This window comes from Bombus terrestris, chromosome 10 (assembly GCF_910591885.1).
Source record: "Bombus terrestris chromosome 10, iyBomTerr1.2, whole genome shotgun sequence".
Classification (NCBI taxonomy): Eukaryota; Metazoa; Arthropoda; class Insecta; order Hymenoptera; family Apidae; genus Bombus; species Bombus terrestris.
The window spans coordinates 3,730,331-3,750,007 of NC_063278.1; the positions used below are offsets into that span (position 1 = coordinate 3,730,331).

At 42.0% G+C, this 19,677-nt stretch overlaps 1 protein-coding gene across 1 annotated transcript in view; it reads right to left on the reverse strand.

The window, feature by feature from the left end:
- The window catches only part of LOC100644771 (protein sister of odd and bowel), a 91,706-nt gene that overhangs the window by 27,947 nt on the left and 44,082 nt on the right, over positions 1 to 19,677 (reverse strand). Inside the window, exon 2 of the mRNA XM_048409483.1 lies at positions 9,719 to 9,764. The gene's annotated coding sequence lies outside the window, so the exon portion shown is untranslated. The remainder of the gene's footprint in view (positions 1 to 9,718; positions 9,765 to 19,677) is intronic.

The following is a 19,677-nucleotide window of genomic DNA, read 5'->3' on the forward strand; positions in this document are numbered from 1 at the left end:
CCGTGACGGATACGTTGCCTACTCGTATGCAGATTATATTTAAATAAATCGGTCATTCGCTGTTTTCTGCTCATCTCCTGCGGGCCATGAAAGGCCTCGTTTCCTTCTTTCGAACGAGGTTTCCTCGAATGTGCTTTCTTCGCTGAATTCGAATCTCGAGGGAGATCATCGTTTGTCGTTTATATTTTATAAATTTATTCGTTACAATTGGTTATTACTTTGTATGTTCGGACCGTTTATTTCGAAGTTGCTGCAAGTTCATTCTTCTCTGCCTTGAGATACCGGTTTATCGAATACTTGGTTTGGTTTAAACAGACGGTAGATTCATCGTACGAACAGCTTCTTTTTCTTTTCATTTTTTGAGAATTAATTAGACCAATACCTTTCTTCGTGAGTCACGAATGGACTCGCGCCACTTTCGAAATTAATGAATCGTACGATTATTTAGAATGCATGTTTTATGCTTTAATCGACTTTTGTTCAGAAATAAGAACAGGGCGGACAAGATACTGTTACTTCATTTCGATATTTAATTTACTTGTTTGGTACTTACAACGATAGGCCTGTAAGATTAATGTTAGGAACATTCTACATATTTTTCATTTCGGATCGTTATGTGGAGGTGTTTTGAAAGGCTCGTGATATAGACGAGGTATGTAGGGCAATAACTGCATCATATCCTTATATTTTATTACCTTGTGCACGTGTATTTTCATTATAGTAATTCGTTAGCAACGTCGTTCTTTCGGCAAATAATCACATTCGGGACAATAATCCGATGTATCTGGACGTGGCAAACGTATGGGCAGATTTTGTCGAAGCTTATTCTAAAGTTTAAGTATCGCGTTTAAGCGTTAAGTATCGATGAGTTGAATTTCTCAGCGATAAAGCGAAATAAAGCAAACTGTTTATCGCTTTGCAAGCGTTACACAGTTACTTTGCAATTAGCGACGAGATCCTCGTATTTTCCTCCATCTTAAATTTGCATTTCGCCAACAATCATATATAAACGTAAAGTTATTATCAATTTGATAAGACTGATAAGTGTAATAATAATTTACGAGTATATCACTGAATCGCATTTAAACAACTTGTTCACGCCCGCACGTGCAATATCGCGTGAGATAGAGAGGATAGGATTACGTTCGCTGTCATTTGTATTTCATTATCGTTGTGTCGACTGTTTGGACAGGCTACGGATTACAGGAAGCGAACTTTTCGAAATAAACGGTTACGTAATTTCATTTATTAACGAAGCTTTCCATCGATTCAAACGGGCAAATATTTTCACACGTAAATTATCAATCGTTTATGAACAAAAAATATACGCGTCCAACACTGATACCGTTCTACTTCTCCGATGTCGATGATAATAAAAAAAATGACACTAAATCTATAACGTAAATCTGTCGTTTTCTCAACTTTTGCCAAAAATACCGTTCTCAAAATAAACGGTCAGTTTTACAGTTGCATCGCACAACGTACGTGTATCCTATGGTCTCTTAAACTTTCTTCGATTAATTTTCCAAATTCTCGGTTCGAATAAAGATTCTGTTTACACGCACGTTTCTCTACGTGCACCTCCAAATATGTCCGAAGCTCGAGAAAGCTATAGCAAAAAGAATTCGTTTGACGTTCTTTAGTACGTTGCGAGACACATAAATTTCTATACTTAAAAGTTCAAGCTAAGATACTTTCAACATTCTACTTCCATTACCGTAGAACGGCACATTGTAAAAATCCTAACGAATGCCGTGCTCTTGGAAGTAGCAAGAACTGCCGATCACGATCGTTGCCAACGAGTATATGCTAAATTTTCTATTTGCCTCGACAGACTATATCTACACGAACGTTAGAATCTCAGTTTTTCCAAGCTATCAGCACGCGAAGAAAAACCAGCTTCGACGTAAATTTCTATTTCTCTGATAGCGTATGCTCCTCTCTCCTTTTCCCCGTTTCTCTGTGTCTCTTTCTGTGTATACAATTCTACGATTTCGACCTACTCACGCGCAAAGAAATTTTCCTGTTCTCTCGTTCGTGATTTTCATCGACAATCACGGTTAGAACATCGAAGGTACATTGTACATGCACCGAGCTGAATTATCTACAAGTGATCTATCAGAGTCATCTGACATGGTGCATTATGCATTGCAGCGTATACGTACAGCATCAGGGGGATCGGTAACGTGGATTTCATGGAAAATAGGTGAACGTAAGTGTGCCATTTCAAAGGATACAGAGACGCCGCGTGTTTACAGGTGTGCGAATTAATGCCGCCGATCCGAAACTTATTTATTCATCTGTACGTATTAAGTGGTATGCAACAATAGTGCGTGTGTAGGATACACTGTAGCAGTCATAGGTATCAGATCGAAAAGGAGAAAAAGAATGACAACAAGAACCTACTCTCGATTCCCACACTTTCCTGCCCAAGCTGCATGCACCAAAAACCTGTATCACGATTTATGCATCGACGCGTTTACCTCTGCTAATCCTAATTTACCCGCGAACGCAATCGATCCGAGTGATCTAACTGCGCGTGCATTATGCATTGCGCACGCAGCGTTCCTGGGGATCGGTATCGCGAGATTCATGGAAAATAGGCGAACGCAGCCGTAGCGAGAGATCCCGTTACGAGAGAGAACAGGCGACCAGATATGGAACGATTTGGCTGGAAACCGCGGAACGGCCAACATTTCTCCGAGCCTCGTGTTACACATTTTCAGCGTGGCGATGTCTCGATCTTTTGCCAGGTTTATGTCCCGCCGTCGTATTATCGTCGGTTCTACGTTTTCACGTTAACGCTGGCGAAGAAAAAGCTGGAAGGAAGAAAACAAAAATCGAAGAGAAGGAGAGAAACACGGAGAAACGTATGGGTGCGTGGAGAAACAGAGAAGAACAGAGGGGCGGGCAATGGTGAAACTCGAGAGGAGAAACAGAAAATTTATCAGAAGCCAGGAGGTGTGCAACGCGTTTGAGCCTGGAACGTGGCTGTTTTGCATTCGATCCCGTTAAAACACAACACCGAGATTTCCTTTCGCTTCTGGACAAATTTAAATTGGACTGGCCTTGTGTACAGCTGAATCTATGGGGCAGTCTGCGGTTGAAAGAGCAATCTATGGGCTGCAGGGTTTCTACCAGGAACAGTCTCTAGAAAGTGTGGATGCTGATGTGATTTGAGAAGCCGGCCGAAGGATACGTTCCTTCGGCGGTTTCCTCGGTACATGTCTGCTCGTGGGTGTGGTTTGCTGATGTTTGAAGACGTTTGCGAAATACCAGGTATTTGAAGATTTCGTCGTTTCGAATTTCCAAGCAACAGGTTTCTGAGTTCTTCAGGATTTTAAACGTTCTGTGGTTTACACGGTACATATAGTAATTAGGTGATATAATATTTCTTTACGTACACCCTTAGTATTACGATAGCGTTCTACCATTACTACGCTACATCCAGCCAAAGCAGTATGTCACGTTTATCTCTTCGGATAATTCAAAAGAAGCAACAGCCACTTGGCAGTTACTTCTCGCCACGTCAAAATATTCGTCGATGGATATTTATTAACGAACGCGCACGTTGTAACGAATTACATATTACGCTTCTCGTTTCGATAATTTCAACGATACTCAGACCGTTCTACGATAAGCGTTCTTTCGCGAGCCACTTGGCCAATCTAATTTTAGTTCAGCAAACACGACACACTCGATATATCCAGAGAATTGTACAGCATTTTTTCTTCTTTTTCTTTCTTCTTCTTTCGAGAGGATTAACCGATTCTGATATCGTCCTCGTTCCGCCGTCTGTAAAAACCCAAAACCCACTCATCCTTCTCAACCTCCGCAAATCTTACGTCCGTATCAACTTCGCAAACTCCACACTTGTACCGTCAACATTACAAATTTCTCCGCTGGATTAGCAAGAGTCGGCAACGTACTCGTACTCGAATCGATTTCCACGGAACACCCCCGAGCTGGAGGTCGTTACAAGTTCCGCAGGCACGTGCAACAGGAATCTATACCCTTGGCTTTGGCTGAAATTTGCATCGCGTCCCGTTAGAGGACACCGATCCCAGATGCGCTACGTCTACGTACTGAGACGTCTACGTACTGAAACGCCTACAACGAGACACGGTAATCTTTCCACGATGTATACGCACCAGCTTAGGAGAAAGAGAGAGAGAGGGAGAGAGCAGAGAAAAATAGTTTCCCGTACGAATATGGAAATAGTGGCGGATGAAACGCATCGAACGCTCGTGCGCCTTGCCACGGATAGTATGGCTTCGCGTGTAGGACGATGTTTGATCGGATGTTGAAGAGGAAAGAAATTTAGCTTGTCGTCAGTGCGTCGTGTGTTTGAGAGCTTTGACATGATCGATGACTGGACGGTATGAATATGACGTAATTTTGGAGGAATGTATTGGAAAGTTCGTTGCTAAATTCGACAAAGATGTACAAGCAAATATATTCTTATAGAATTGACATTCCGTTAACGCTTTTTAAACGAAGAAGTTTCCGTTTTCTTCAGTGATGAATTTTTTCAGATAGTTCTCATGGTCTTTTAGTATATTCGAGTTCGAGAAGTTGAAGAAAAAAAGAAAAGGAAAAAGAATCGGAGAGCGAAATAAACGACGAACAACGATGTCTGGCGAATAGGACAGATAATAATTGACCAACAGTTACATCGAAATGCACTGGACGATTCATCGATATATTCGCTGGTTTTCGTGACATTTTTTGATATTATCACTTTAACGAACGACGACAATATTTTTACGAGTTTAGAGGAAACTTTTTATCCGTTCTGCCAGGAGACCAGATACTCTTTCGTAGAATGTTTCCTTGTTGAAAATTTGTCTTCTTGTATCGTTTTTTTTTTTTAACAAGTCACAAATCAACAAATACCGAACACACTGTAGATAGAATATTTAATACGATCGATGAATGCGTGTACAGACATTTCTCATTTTCCTCGTAGAGAATCCTGCTCTCGCATTGTATTTGAAATTCGCTGATCGTCAGCGGTTTATCAGAAACCAAGAAGAATTCTAATCCGTGGAATCAGTTCACGGAAGAAAGCGCTGGCGTAACGGAGCGTTCCGACAAGCTTCCCGAAACTGATTGCCGAGGAAAGAAGGAGGCCTTACTCGGTCCCGTGCATCGTTCCCCATAAATCATCGTGGCCGCGGCGAAACAGTTTTTCCCGGAGCGGAGACTCGGTCGCGCAAAAAAATAATCAAACGAGTTGCGCTTTAGGAGCGCAATAAATAACGCAGTTTATCGAGCATCCCCTCGCCGCGCTCGACAAACCGTGTCCTCCAAATAAATGATCCTACGTCAGCGCGCGGCTCATGATTCCTCGAGCAGTTCTCGAGGAACGAGCGAGCTTTCGTTGGCCGTTGCATTCGACGTCCACGCGATTTATCCCCACCGATTCTACCGCCAACCTGTAAACCTTTGTGTGTACAACTAAATATCCGCTGGACACGGTATATACGTAGTATGTACCTCGTTTTACCGCGTGTATACGACCGGATCCACGCGGATCGAAGCGTGTCCGAGATGTTTCGTGCTGAACGACGCGCGGTAAATAGACTACAATTTGTCATTTGCCCGTGGTTCGTCTTCTAGCGTCTTTACGCCTCTTCAGTTCCTCCACACTGTGCTCTGCAATCTCTTTCACCGTTTCTTTACGGATCTTTGTCCGTCTTTTTGTAGGAGGATCGGGAATTTGAAAAAAGCCACACGCTTGGTAATTTAGAATTTTTAAGATAACGTTGCCATATCGTTTAAGAGAGTTAGGCAACTTTGGCAGAATTTTCTGTAGTTTGCGAGGGAACGTTCGAGATAGGACGATCGTGATTTGTATTGAGAAATTCAGTGATCAAATTACGATAGCCAACGTCCATTTATCCGGCGCATTCGGATAATTTGTTCAACAGAATAATAACATCTTCGTTGTTTATTCGTCCGTACAATCCAAGTTAATTTTTACATGGATTAATTTTATACTGTATTTGAAATTGCATCGTTATCGATATAAAAGTACGTTATTACGTAGGAAGACTTCTTTCTTCTTTTATTTGAATTCGGGTATACGCGGTCTGTCGTGTCTACAGCGAGGAATCAGCACAGGCTGTGGTAGCTTACACTCAGTGACGTATACGAAGTAGATGTAGACGTAAAGTGTGATGTCTCTTTAATCTTTCGTATTCTTCTGCGGTGTCCAGCAGTTTTGTGGTCAGTTTGTTGGGGCGATCCTTCAGCGGTTTGTCGATATAACTTGCTGCGTCTGGCCATTTCTTCTTTTACACTGGGTATACCGGTTTCTTTTATTTATTTGTTCGCTCGGGATGTGCAGATCCGCTTTGAAACTCTCAGTCGTGGAAAGACTAAGGTAAACTCTCTATATGGCAAGGTAAAAATATTTATTCGTATGGTCTGCAGTCGAGTAATAGAAATTTGGGAATGCTATTCGATAAATCGGGCATCAGTTCTGATAAATCGAGTTCCACCGAGGATACAGCGTAATTTGTCGCGTGGCGTGATTCATCCTCTGCGTGGAAATTTTGTTGGAAAATTTGTGAAACTGTAAGAAGGGATTCTTAAGATAGAAAATGAAACTTGACCGAGAATAGAATTTCTCTCGTAACTGGTAGATAGACGAGCGAATATTCCCAATATTTCAGAAAGATTTGTCAGCTACGTTGCGGCGACTGTGCGATCGTAAACAGGTTGCTCGAAATCGCGGCCCACGGAGCGGTCGGTTGCATAATGATTCGACCTACGCTCGCGAGGTGCGAGATGGAGAGATTAACGCGTTCCCTGTACTTCGACGTGAAGCGAGGACCAGCGTCAAAGAGATCAGCTCGTAGAGAAACGAAGGAAATATTCCTGGTTTGTAAATACACAGATCTTGCACGAAAGTGATAATATTTGTCGTGTGTTTCGAGAGAATAATCTTATTATCACTCGTGCTAATGAAAACATGTTTAAAACGATTAAAAGAACTGTCTGATCCAGAAACATTTGGTCGATCGTAAGCACGTGACAAGGAAGAAACAAAATAAATAGAGGAAGATATTTAGTTTACTTGGAAAAAGTAAAGTGAAACAGGGTGGAAAAGAGGAAAGTCAAATATAATGAAACATGATTTCTGACTAGCAAAAAGTCGTGAAATAATTCGAATGACAAGCTACTTAGTATTTACACGTAATCGATCGCGACTCCGCTAGTCATTCCATACGGTTCTTGACTTGCCCTGACGGGTCATTGCTGTTCCACTCGAATCAACATGTCTCGAATAACAGAAACTTGTCTAAAAAGATCCTTGGTCTTTATATCATTTTATTTTTATCGTGTCGAATTCGCGAATGACAGCGCTGCAAATTCACGATACCCCGATAAATCTCGATAAGTCCTGCTTCGCCTCTTGCATTGCGCTTAATAGGTAGACAAATGCCTTTTACACGTTAGAAACGATAGATAGCCAGATAAAGTGTCAATCAATGACTGGAAGCATACCCAGATCCTTAAGATAACCAGATCTGCGTGAAGAATATCTGTGAAATGTTTCGGAATTCTCGGCTCTGAGATATTAAAAGATCTAGAAAGACAGAACGTTGATCAAACTTTCATTGATTAAATGCCACCAAGTTTATTCATTCATACACCTATTGGACGATAAATAGAACAGGATATTCACATTTGGTGTAATAATACGTTCGGAATTCGAGATACATCTGGAAAATCTACCGATGTTTGCTCAACGCTGGGTACGTTTGCCAACAACTCAGACATATAGAAACAAGTTTGAGGAACGAATCAACTTCAAAGTTCATTCCAACTGTATTACTCCGATCAATCTCTATTAATCCACGTGCCAACCACCTCGATCAATCTTTAGCCGATATCGTCAACGTCGTACCAATCTCCACATACGCAGGTGTATCTGTCGACACGAAACAACTGTACAAACTCAATGAGTTACTGGTTTATCCGTTAGCACACACGTCATTTTGTTCTCTTTTTACTCTTCCGTGACACCATAGACGAAACGACGCGACATTGGTAATCGACTCGCGTCTCGAAAAGGATACAACGTAAAAGAAGTTCGTCTTCTCGCTGTCAAATCTCTCAAAATCAGTTCTTATAAATAAGTGAAATTTGAACGATCAGACACGAAAAATTACCAATTGGACATCTTGACCGCTCTTTCCTCCAGCGTTTCGGCATTAAACGTCTCCCTTAAAAAACACCAACGCGCTGCCGGATTTCATCCTGACCGATGACTCTCCGTCATCGTGTCACTCGACCTGGTTACCGATCGTTTTTCATTCCAACGAGCCTGGGCGAAACGGCAGCGGGAAAATATGGTCGAACCAAGCTCGCCACGAATTATCTCGTAACAACGACGTGAAAAAGTATCCTACGACGCGAAATAATTCTCCACGACCGAAAATATTGAGCAATCGATCCGCGTTCGCGCGTTCTTCCTCCACTGACTCGTGGGTGTGTATACACGGCTGTGTCGACAAGCAACAGGTATTAACATTATATAGGCCTGCATGTACGTTATATAGAAGCACGAGCACGCTCGTGAAACGAGTATTTACTAGCGAAGCTGGCTGGCGAACAGAGCCGCCCGTATGCAGGCCGAACGCTGGTAAATCTAGCACGGTATCGCGTGAAGCAACTGGCAAGTACACGAGCACCTAGATACACGTATAAATATCGGTACCATCGGATAGGAGGGAACCATGGCGCGCAGCTGCACCGGTAGTTTGCAACAGATACTCGGAGGAGCTACTGAACGTGCTTCGTGGCAGGCCACCTCGAAGAGGAACAAGCGTAAGCGCACGCCTACCGCTTGGCAAGGTATTTTGATGCGTGTTTTGATCGGCTACGCGAACGGTACGCGCCTTGCTGTTACGCAATTGCGACCGATCGCAGCGATCGAACGGTTCGAGTATGCTGTTAGAGGCGCACGACGAAATGCAAAGAGACGAGAGATTTTTAGCGTTTGGGAGCAGCCTGATGTAAGACGAAACGGTGTATTAGGCCAGTCGTGTTACGTGGATGGAATTTTTTAATCTCCAAGATGCGCAGGAAGAACGTAACGAATGAGAAAATCGTGCCTTTAACAATGGTTAAATATCGTAAGTCAAGGAGAGGTTCTCGCGTAACGGTAATAGAACCGAGTGATTTCTATCAATCCTTTTTAGACTAACAGCCGATTATGTGCATCTTTTCGAGACGTAAACAGGATAGTCTCGAAGTGGAAACGTAATCTTTTTATTTCAATTTTTTTATCGTTTATTGCATATTGTCTGCGAGTCTTTCGACTTCGCCGTTCGTAAAAGTCATGCCAATGGTTAAGAAATATTTTGGAAGCTAGAGAATTTGTACTTTGGGATCGGGTTTATTTTTTAAAGAAATACGCTAAATTTGGCGTTCAGAGGGAAGATTTGCCTCTTTCGGCAGGTTTCTTTTCAGCTAGAAAATTAAAAAACCACAAGAGGAATCGAAATGAAAAGAAATTACGTCTGTACTTTTATGTTTATTTCCGGAAAACGTCTAATCCCGTGTAACTGCTGGTCAGTCTAAAAGAAATTTATATCCCTTATCGATGTTGTAAATTTAAGTCGACGCTATAAAAGTACAAAGATCGCAGAGCATAAAGTCGGGTAGAAAGAAGTTTTGGATATTCGTCGTCGAAGTTACGTACCCCAGTGGCAGGAACAGAAGAATGTGTCAGCTCCAAAACACCTCGTCTGAAAGAGAAAAAGAAATTTATGAAATTTGCGAGACAGTAAAGGCATAAAGAGAAGAAGGAATACAACGGGTATATTTTAAAGTCAAGTTCAACTCTTAAGCAAGCTTTCAGTGTAAATCTCAAGTAGGAAATATGTTGAATTTGGCGATTGGAAAAGTAGGCGACGAGTGTAAACGGAAGAGAAATGTAATTGAAAGTTCGTCCCAACTCGGAGGGAGAGAGAGACTAATTGAAAAATAAATAGCAATAAAATTTCTGAAATTGTTTTCTCCTACGTAAAACGCACGATCTTCGCAACTCTACGGTTTAGCGCGAGAAGTTTCATTGAAAGAAAAAATTCATTGAAAGAGAAACTTCAATTACGTGGAATTTACATTAAAATTTTAATACGCACAGCTTGCTAAACAATTTGTAACAATCGATGGTGGCAATTTATTTAATCGAAATTTCATTGTGCGTCGATCTAATGGAAAAGGAATTCTCGATCGGGACTTTCACGATAATATCAGAAAATGGTACAAATTTCTCTCGCGGCTCTTCCATTCGAACCCGTTGAAAAATCGTTACGTGCGGAACCGGGTAACCGAAAGCGAGTTTAACGCAAGCGATACATAATTCGTTTGCCGAGCAAAATCTCTTCCTCGTTTCACAATCGAAACGCCGCATCAAACACGAACACGTTGAATCACAGGCAACGATTCCATTTGCTTTTTACGCGATCATTCAATTAGCAAAAGCTATCGATACTTCCGCGATCGCGTTCCAGTTACTGCAAATTCGCGTATTCTCGTCTCGTGGTGAAAAACGATCCAACACCGCAGCAAAAACGATAATGCAAGAAACGAAACTGCTATTTCACAGTGATTTGCGTCGAATAGATCGAGATTTGACTCTTGACGCGGTATATATATTAGCTTGTCCGAAAAGTTTCTTTCCTTTTATAAGAAACTAACAGACGCGCAATGTTTTTTCTTTTGTATTAATTTATTGAATTACGCACGGACGTAATAATAGAAATAGAATAGAAAGTGGATCATACCTAAATATAAAACAAAAATTGTTGCTTATCTATTATCACCTTATGAAACGAAAGAAACTTTTCGGACGACCTGATATCTTCTTGTATTTGTCAATTATTCAAATAAATCTCAATTACTAATCATCTTCCATCGATACGACGATTGGATAATTTACCCTGAACGTTGAACTTTCGCGATCGACGACGATAAAAATGCGACAAAAAGAAACACCACTATATGAGAATACTTTATCGCTTCACTTTGCCACTGCTAGATATTTCCAGGTTATCAGCAGAATTACGACGAACCAACGTGCTGCTGCGCGTCCAGCAATTAATTAACCGAGGTGGATAAATTTTGAGAATGCCGTCCAACGAGAAAGCTAATTGGATCGGTACGCTTACGAGCTCGTGCATGGTGATACGCGCTAATGCACCGATTCGCGCAACAGCCGCAGTTTTTGTCTGCGTGCTTGCCAGCTACACGACACGTAAATACGTGTTCCAATCGATTCTAACCGTTCTCGCGGCACGGAGCTACAAACGTATAAAGATTGTCGCCCACTTAACAGCCACCATAGATATTCGTATCAAATGTATATGGTGTTCGCATCGTTAGTTTCCATTGGCCTTTTTCGGCATATTTGCGGCAAGGCTAGAAGAGGAATAGAGTTTTGGCCATTTTCATTCGTAGTTTGTCTGTAGATGCTCCGAGTAGATATCTTCAATCTGATATTCTAAGACTTTCAAATTAACAGTTACTTTATCTTCTTCTATTGTACGATATCGATTGGTCCCTTTACACGATCCTTTCCATAAGCTATGATGCAATGGATGAAAAAATCATTTTTATTTAAGGAGGTTAAACGTGCCGTAAAAATTGTTGAGGTTATTAGATGTATAAACAGAGAAACGCGTGGATAAATTTTAAGGTAGAAAATATATTTTAATACAAGTAGGAACATAATTTGAGCTGGTCCGGATCCGCACGCTAACAGTGTTACCCTATAACTGAAAACCCCGAAGCCATCGTTGCCTGTCTACTGTTTATGGTCTGCCTTCGTCCCAATCTTTTGTCTATACGCTGTCGATGGCGTCGGTGCTTGAGAAAACTAAAAAGACCAGATGTAGAGTTTCCTTAGAAGCGATGACCATTTCAACAAAAATATTAAAAAATTGCTGGAAGTTTAAAAACGCTGGCCAAATTTCTATCACAATACTTGGTAAAATTAACAATGGTAAAAGAAAATACTTGATACGACTTGATGTCGGAGAAGATATTACAACGTCTCTTTCATTGTCTCGTTTCTTGTTTTTGATCGATTTTTCCTACCTTCCTAACCGAGCGAATAATCTCCAGACTATACGTAATTCTACGAAATATAATTTAAAAAAAAGAAAAATTGCAACCGGTTTCTCTAATCGATAATGTAACGTTTCTTTTAACTTTGGAATTTCATATACAGGTACTTGTAAAATATGCCACGCTTTCACATTCTCTTCCCGTTCCGATCGACGATCTCCGATTCTTTTTTCAGAAATATTCCTCGATTCGAGTCAGTGACAAATTCGTTCGAACCTTTATTGATTCCAGCCTGTCCGTCCGAAGCTGACGAGACGTCGAACTCTTAAACAGTGGTGAAGCTTTATCGATCGTCGAGGAGAATTTATCCACCTATTAAAACGCTGACGCACAAAACGTTTCCGCTATCTATCCACCCGATGTTTCGAACGTCCCGCGTTATTTATGCGCGTCTCCGACATTCAGGAGGTTTCTCGTTATCTGTCTCGACGCGGGACGTTTAAGCGTTTCGCGTTATCTGCTACAAGTCGGACAAGCTTAAGAAATTTCACCGAGGAAACACGCACGCCTGGCTCGTGGAAATATCTCCACTGTGCGTTTATAGTCTACAGGACGCGGGAAATTGACGAGTTTCTATCGTGTTTCCTTTTGGAAAGCTTGACGGTTTTTACTGGAAACTTAGAGATATCTGACTTAACGCTTTCTTACGAACTTTGACTTTGAACGTAACGTTTAGCGAGAGTGAAAGGGTAAAGTTGAAACGCAATCTGATAATATGCATACAGGTTGCAAGACATTTACTGCGAACCTATATTTAATAAAAGGATTACAAAAGAAGAAGTATGAATAGTCACACCTAAGTGTTGGGGGCGATTTCGTCGAATGCTGAGACTTATTAACCAGTTAGCTGTTGCGACTTCTTTGAAAAGCGTGTGGCTAAAGTTTGTCGCAAAAAAGTAAGCGACGACGAGTATACTCGTCAAACACAGAGTATGTGTGGCTGTTGTAACGAAACTGTTTTATTTTTTAATTTTATTATCGACAACGCTCGTCGTAATACAGACTATCGTCATTTCTTCGTGACGAGTATACTCGTGGAAAACGACCAACTGGTTAATATAGAGAATGATGACCTGTTAAAATACTTTTGCGAACTTTGTAAAAGATATATATATTTGCACTAAATGTAACTTCTGTGTACACGTTCAGAATCGTTTGAAATTTCCCCAACAGCATCGCGATAGTTGGTTGTCGTTACGATACTAACGAAATTTCGAAATATTTCGCGCAAATATGCGAGTGTTCACAGGTGTCGGAATACTTTGGCGAGTCGTTGTACATATGATTTTACGTAATTTGAATTTACGCGTATCAAAGCAACGTCCGTCGAGTTCTGAAGTCGCCGTTTCGCATAATCATCGACGGTAGTGCGTACGTCTTGTTTCACGTGGTTGGTGCTACGAGTTGTGGCGAGTTTCGTCGTGTTGCAATGACTCTTTCGACGAATGAAGTTCTAGGCTCGAGTGATACCGCACAGTTGAACATGGCTTCCAGCGAATTAGAATAACAGATTGAGGGAGCAACGAGTAATTGCCAGAGTAAGAGAATAAGATGTTGACGGGACGTTTATTGACTCGCATCGAGCTCAACGTGATCATTTCGAATGCTAGAATGCATCGGTAACCAGATATGGCTCGTTGGAACATAAAATTCCCTCTAACTATAACTCGAAAACAAGCTGAGATATAGGATGTTGTGTGCGAGCGCTGAATTTTAAATTCCACTGGATGTCGTATATTATGAGACACCTTGTATTTAGTATGGATATGTAACTAGGTTTACGGTGATGGGTTTGCGAAACGAAATGCTGGTACCATTTAAGTTGACGTTTCAATTCATTACTGCTTCTTTTACTTCGATGCTATTTCTTTGTGTTAAAAGTCGCTAAGAACACAAGTATCGATATAAATCGTAATGGTACATTACGTCGTTATAAAGATATTTCATGATCGATATTTGATACGATAAAGATATCCGAATGCGGAGAGGCGTACGAGCCGATACTTTTTCTCAACTCGCTCTAAATTAAGCGGAACGACGCAAATAACCATAAATTTACCGAGCTAGTTTCGCCAATTCCATCTCCAATTACGATCAAACGAATTTAATTCCGATATAACCAACTATCGCACATCGAATGCGCAAAGCTCGTTTATTTTACGATTAAACAAATTTCTGGCTACCTACGATCAAACAGATGTAATCTCGTAACGTCGAGTGCCTCGTTCAATTGGACGAAAAGTTAGAAAAATTTACCGAACGTCCAGCTGGACAAATTGTAAAGTACGAATTAAATAATTAAAAAACAAAAAGAAATTGGACGAAACGATCGCCTATTAACGATTAAGCTCGATTATTTAGCAAAGCACGTAGCCGAGAAACCAAACCAAAAAGAAACCACCTCTGTCTTTAGTCAGATAGTCGAATAATTAGGAGCTGGCGTTATTACAACACGTTCGCAGGATCACTTTTATCACTTTCCGCCGTTGAATTCTGCCCTAAAGCAGCTTCCACCTATTACCCAGCCACTGGCTATGCAACGTGGCTTGTTAACGAGCGCCAATTTCCTTTAAAAGCTCGCGGCCGCCTTCGAGATTGACTTAGGGACGAGGAAAACCGGACAGAAATCTCGGAAAAGCCGTAATTATTATTAATAAAGCGGACAACGCGCTCGCGTCGCGGCACACACGGAGGGGCGGAGGGGGTCGTCAAGCTTCTAGCACGAACGACGATTAAGTTGGAACGCGATGATTTCAGCGAGCTGCTGTCCTAGAAAAGCAGCTCGCGCACGCTCGGATCTAATTGCTAATTAGTAATTAGTAGGTAGACGCCGACGATTCATAGTGCCTTGCCATAAACGACTACAAATGGGCGGTCGTGAGTCTGGACCCGGTTGAAAATTGAGAAATCAGGCGTTTCTTTTTTTGGGGGGGACGGCACTTCGCTTCATACAGCGTGTGCCGGTAATCGTCGTGGTGCGATCAGCAAGAAGATAATATCAAACGGAGACAGAAGTTTCTCGAGAAGAGTGGAACGACTTCTGTCAGATTTTGTATTCTTCTTTTCCGGTCTATGACGAATATCGAGACTCTGGCGTTTGATATTGAAATTCATGAAATTTGAAGACGCGCAACTACACGCAACGCAAACACGTAAGAAACAAGAGTTACGGAGAAAACATCTGAAACGGAGTGCTCTCCGCAACATCCAATCGATGACAGAACTTTCCAGCCAGATTCTGTGTTTTTAATTACATCGACGAAGATACGAAATTTCGCAAATGCACACGATCTGTACGTGTATTATACTAAATAACGAAATACTTCCACAATACAAGCCAGTTATTCGATTGAGAGAAATCTGCTGTTTACGCGAATAGGATCAGACAGAAAGGAGCAGCCATTCCCTTTTCTCCGTCCGAGATCGCGCAAAGCGACGAAAAGCAACGTATCCTGAGGCGTTGTGGAACCCAGAGATGCCGTAATTTTGCATGAACCATTCGTTCGTGGTCACGTTTTCATTTACGTTTGCCCGATGTCCGCCATGCGCGTCGGCTTAATTCCAAAACTCGATCCGCCGCTTTATTACCGCATTTTTTGCGCGTTTTGGGAGAAAGGGCCGTTTCGCCGAGAGAAACGAAAGAGAGAAAAAGAGGGGCGAATAAAGAGAGGACGATGAGGACAGTGGACGTAAGAGGCGCGGCGAAAACGGCCAACAACGGTAGAGGACAATGAGAGGAGGAACAAAAAGGCACAGAGAGAAACAGAGGCGGCACGCAGGATGCATTTAAAGTCGTCTCAACATCCGTTCAGCCTCTCTGTCTCGCTCTTTATCTCTCTCGGCTCTGACAGAGCGGAAAAAGAAGGATTCGTGTTCTTTCTTCGGCATACGAAATCCCGCGTCGTTCATCGCGAGTGTACGTGAAAGAACGCGCGGTCTCGCCCTCCGGCTGGCTTCTTTCGATTATCTCTCCTTTTTTTCGGCTGCGTGACACGCGTGACCGTGGCCAACGCCCGCCATTTTATCCACCCGTTCGCCCATTTCGCGGGACATCCTCGTTAACTCGCGCGACTCCGGGCTCAGGTCGCACACGGCTGTTTGTCTTTCGTAAGTTGCTCGCATCTGCCGTGTTACGCCGAAAACGCGTATCTGCGACTTTCGCTTAAATCCAGCCATCGGTGCCAGGTAGCACGAAAATCGTTTATCTGTATGCATGTTAAACCGGAAAGCCGTATCTGCGTTGAAACTAAATTAACGAAATGTCGAGTGAGACAGCAGATCGAGGACAAAGAATACGAGAAGGAGGAGAAAAAGAAAGAAACGGTTGCATCGAATCTGAAGATACGACAGTTCGTATCTCTGACGACGCGTACAAAATCGATGCCGTGTTGTTAAATATTAAAAGTCATTTTTCTCGGAACCACCCTTCCCACCCAGATACGCCTGTTTCAATTTGACATGTCAGCATCGTCGTAAGTATCTCGACATCTGCCGCAACTCAAGCAGAAGGTTGACGTTCCTACTATGTTTCTACCGTTGTGTCTGAACTACGGATTTCTATTCAAATTTTTGTGAAAATATTTCTAAGGGATAGAACCTGGACAGACGTCTCCTTCATCCCTTAAAAGTTACGTCGATCGCGCTACTTTGAATGTTTCGCGTATTCTCGCATATTATACGCGTTCTATGCAATTTCGCGTCTTTAAATTTCGCACAAGCGTAGAAAAATCCGCGGCCCACCGATCATCCAACGAAGAACGTCGACGTCTTTTCTCTTAGATCGTCGAATGAAGACGATAGAAATCGTGTAACGAACGAACTCTGCCTCCAACCAAATATAATATATTTTTGGCGTGCCAGGCTATTTCAGTAATTAGCTCGTGCAGGCTGTGAAACGCAAAAGGTTGAAAATCACTGGGCTATGCGCGTGTCCCGTTAATCTTGCACGATTCAACGTCCACGTTGCGAGATAACAAATTTACGACGTTAACCCCGTCGCCTTTTTCAACCGCCACGCTCCACGGGCCACGATCTGCCGATGTGCGCGCGACGTCTGGATTTTTCGTCGGGTCTGGCTTTATAGCTACCGGAAGCGGCACGAGAATCGCTGGGAATGCCAGCCACGAGATCCGAACGGCTACTTTGTTGCAGAGTTGTGCCTTGTCTTGATGAGATCGAGGAGACGTTAAGTGGTTTAAGCAGGATGTTTAGCAGGGGATGCGCTCCGCGATATTCCGCTGCAATTTATTCGTTACGAGTTGAAGAAATACTGGACTTAATTTGACGTACGGTTAGTTAATTCAACTTGTTGAGAATTCAACATTCGCCATTTCTTTCGACCGATTTACATCCTGCGATTCTGTCTTCTAATATCGTGGCTGTTGGCTGCGAAAGAGAATTCCAGTATAATACTTTTGTTGTTATCTTTGTCCATCTCGATTTTAGGATTTCGGGTAATTCGAAGAAATCGACGTATCCATAATATCGTGACGTAATGATTTTATTTTCCCAATTTAAGAAGAGAATTGTCCGAACGAATGGCATATTCGATTTATCGTTGTTCGACAGATTTATTCGTATCTTAATTGTTAACAGTCTCTTTTGCGAAACTAATTTAACGTCAGAGTATCTTGTAAGGTTACCTCTCTTTGAGCGATTACATTCCTGAAAATTATATTCCGTAGTTTGTATATAATTAATTACTAAAATTTGCATTGATGTGTTTAAGTCGTGCGAGCTAATAGAATGCACGTTCGTGACGTTCTTATATCCGACACGATAATAATATGTTTTTATTGGAGAATATTCTTAAAGATTATGGTGATCATCTAATGATATATAGTTGAAATTTACGGCAAAAGGGTTGTACAGGTTCAAGCTGTTATTAGACTTGACTTTACGCTGTAATTTATCAGCTATCTCTTAACCTTCCAGTATTTCTCCTTTACGCGTTCACGTGAGATTTCGTACAGTCAATTATTCTTGATCGATCGTGCCCATATTTGACAGTACGTAACTAATAATAATTAGTAAAAACGATACCGACAAGAAAATAAACTCTGTGTCTCCTACTATGCGAATATTTAACTTAAACAAATGGCACATGAAATGTGCTTAATGGCACCATCGTGTGCCCTGAGATATCGTCTCATTTTAAGTTAAATACGCCGACGTCGTGCAGAAGAAATCATAGTTCACCGCATCAAGAAGTTCACCGTACGATCTTTCGCCAACTGAACTACGTTAACCGCATAACAGCAAGCATCGGTGCAATTTGCATAATCGCAAATTTTGCGATTCTATAGACCTTTGCAATTCTCCTTCGGCTATAACATTGATAAAACATTGGCCACGTACAAACCGCTTTCAACCGAATCGTACAACGAAAGGTTACACAACAAGTAACAGAACATGCGGGGCTCGTTTGGGGAGCTGATCGTACACCTAAAAACGATGACAAATCCTCATACGAACATATGTTCCATCCGCCTTCGTTCAGACACGAGGAATTTTATGTAAACGGAGCAAACGTCGAAACACGAAGGTTCAGGATAGAAGAGGCTCTTCGAGAAATTCGGGAAACACCAGAAACCATAGAGAACTGGATCTACGGCAAGACGTCTACGGACTTGCCTCGACACGGAAGCTGATTATTCCGAGCATTCTCCGTAAAGGCAATTAAATGACAGAAAATTCGTTGTATCTCGTAGACGAAGACGGATAAAAGAAACAATTAAACGCGGGACTTTTTCCACTGTTTCTAGCTCGCCAAGTGCAAAGTGCCATGGAACCATGGTAATAGCAATAAGGTCTCAAAATTTGCTACGATCGTATCTGAAAAATAACGTCCCAAACACCTCAAGCAACCACTTTCCACTTTTCTTTCGGTTCTCGTTAACGTCCATCAAATTTTACAGAATCTTGCTCCGAATCACCTGTCCGAACGGTGAAATTCCAGTTTCACCGCGCGTCTACCGCGTTCCATGGGTTTCGCAAGCGACAGGGGAAACCGAGGGTGGTCGAAAAATCCGGCACCATTTGCTAATAATCCAAGTAACAGGTAGGATGACGCGGTGAACCGAGCAGGAAACAGCGGGGAAAGACGGCGAGCCGTTTGATAGCTGCATTAAATTCATATTAAGGCCGCCGTTCCGATCTAAACTCGACGACTTATTTCTCGATGAGAAGCAGCGGTTTCGCGAATAGGCAACGTTCAACGCGTGTTCAACAGGCAGTGCGCGAGTTCCTACGATCGTATCGATCATGCAAATTTTTGAATCAGAGCAAATCGACGTAACAAGTGTCACAAGCCTGTTTATACTTATTTCGCTCGATCGTTCGTGCAGGCCTTGAACGCGACTTTTTCATTTTTTTACCCGATTGGTTTCCCGAGGGAAGGATAAAAATGAATAAAAACACGTAAAAATCCGACGTCCAAGCACGATGTTAATGTATTCGCGTCAAGCGAAGTGACGTGAATTACTTATTTGCTCGAATTACTGTCGTGCGGTTATTATATCTTATAATATT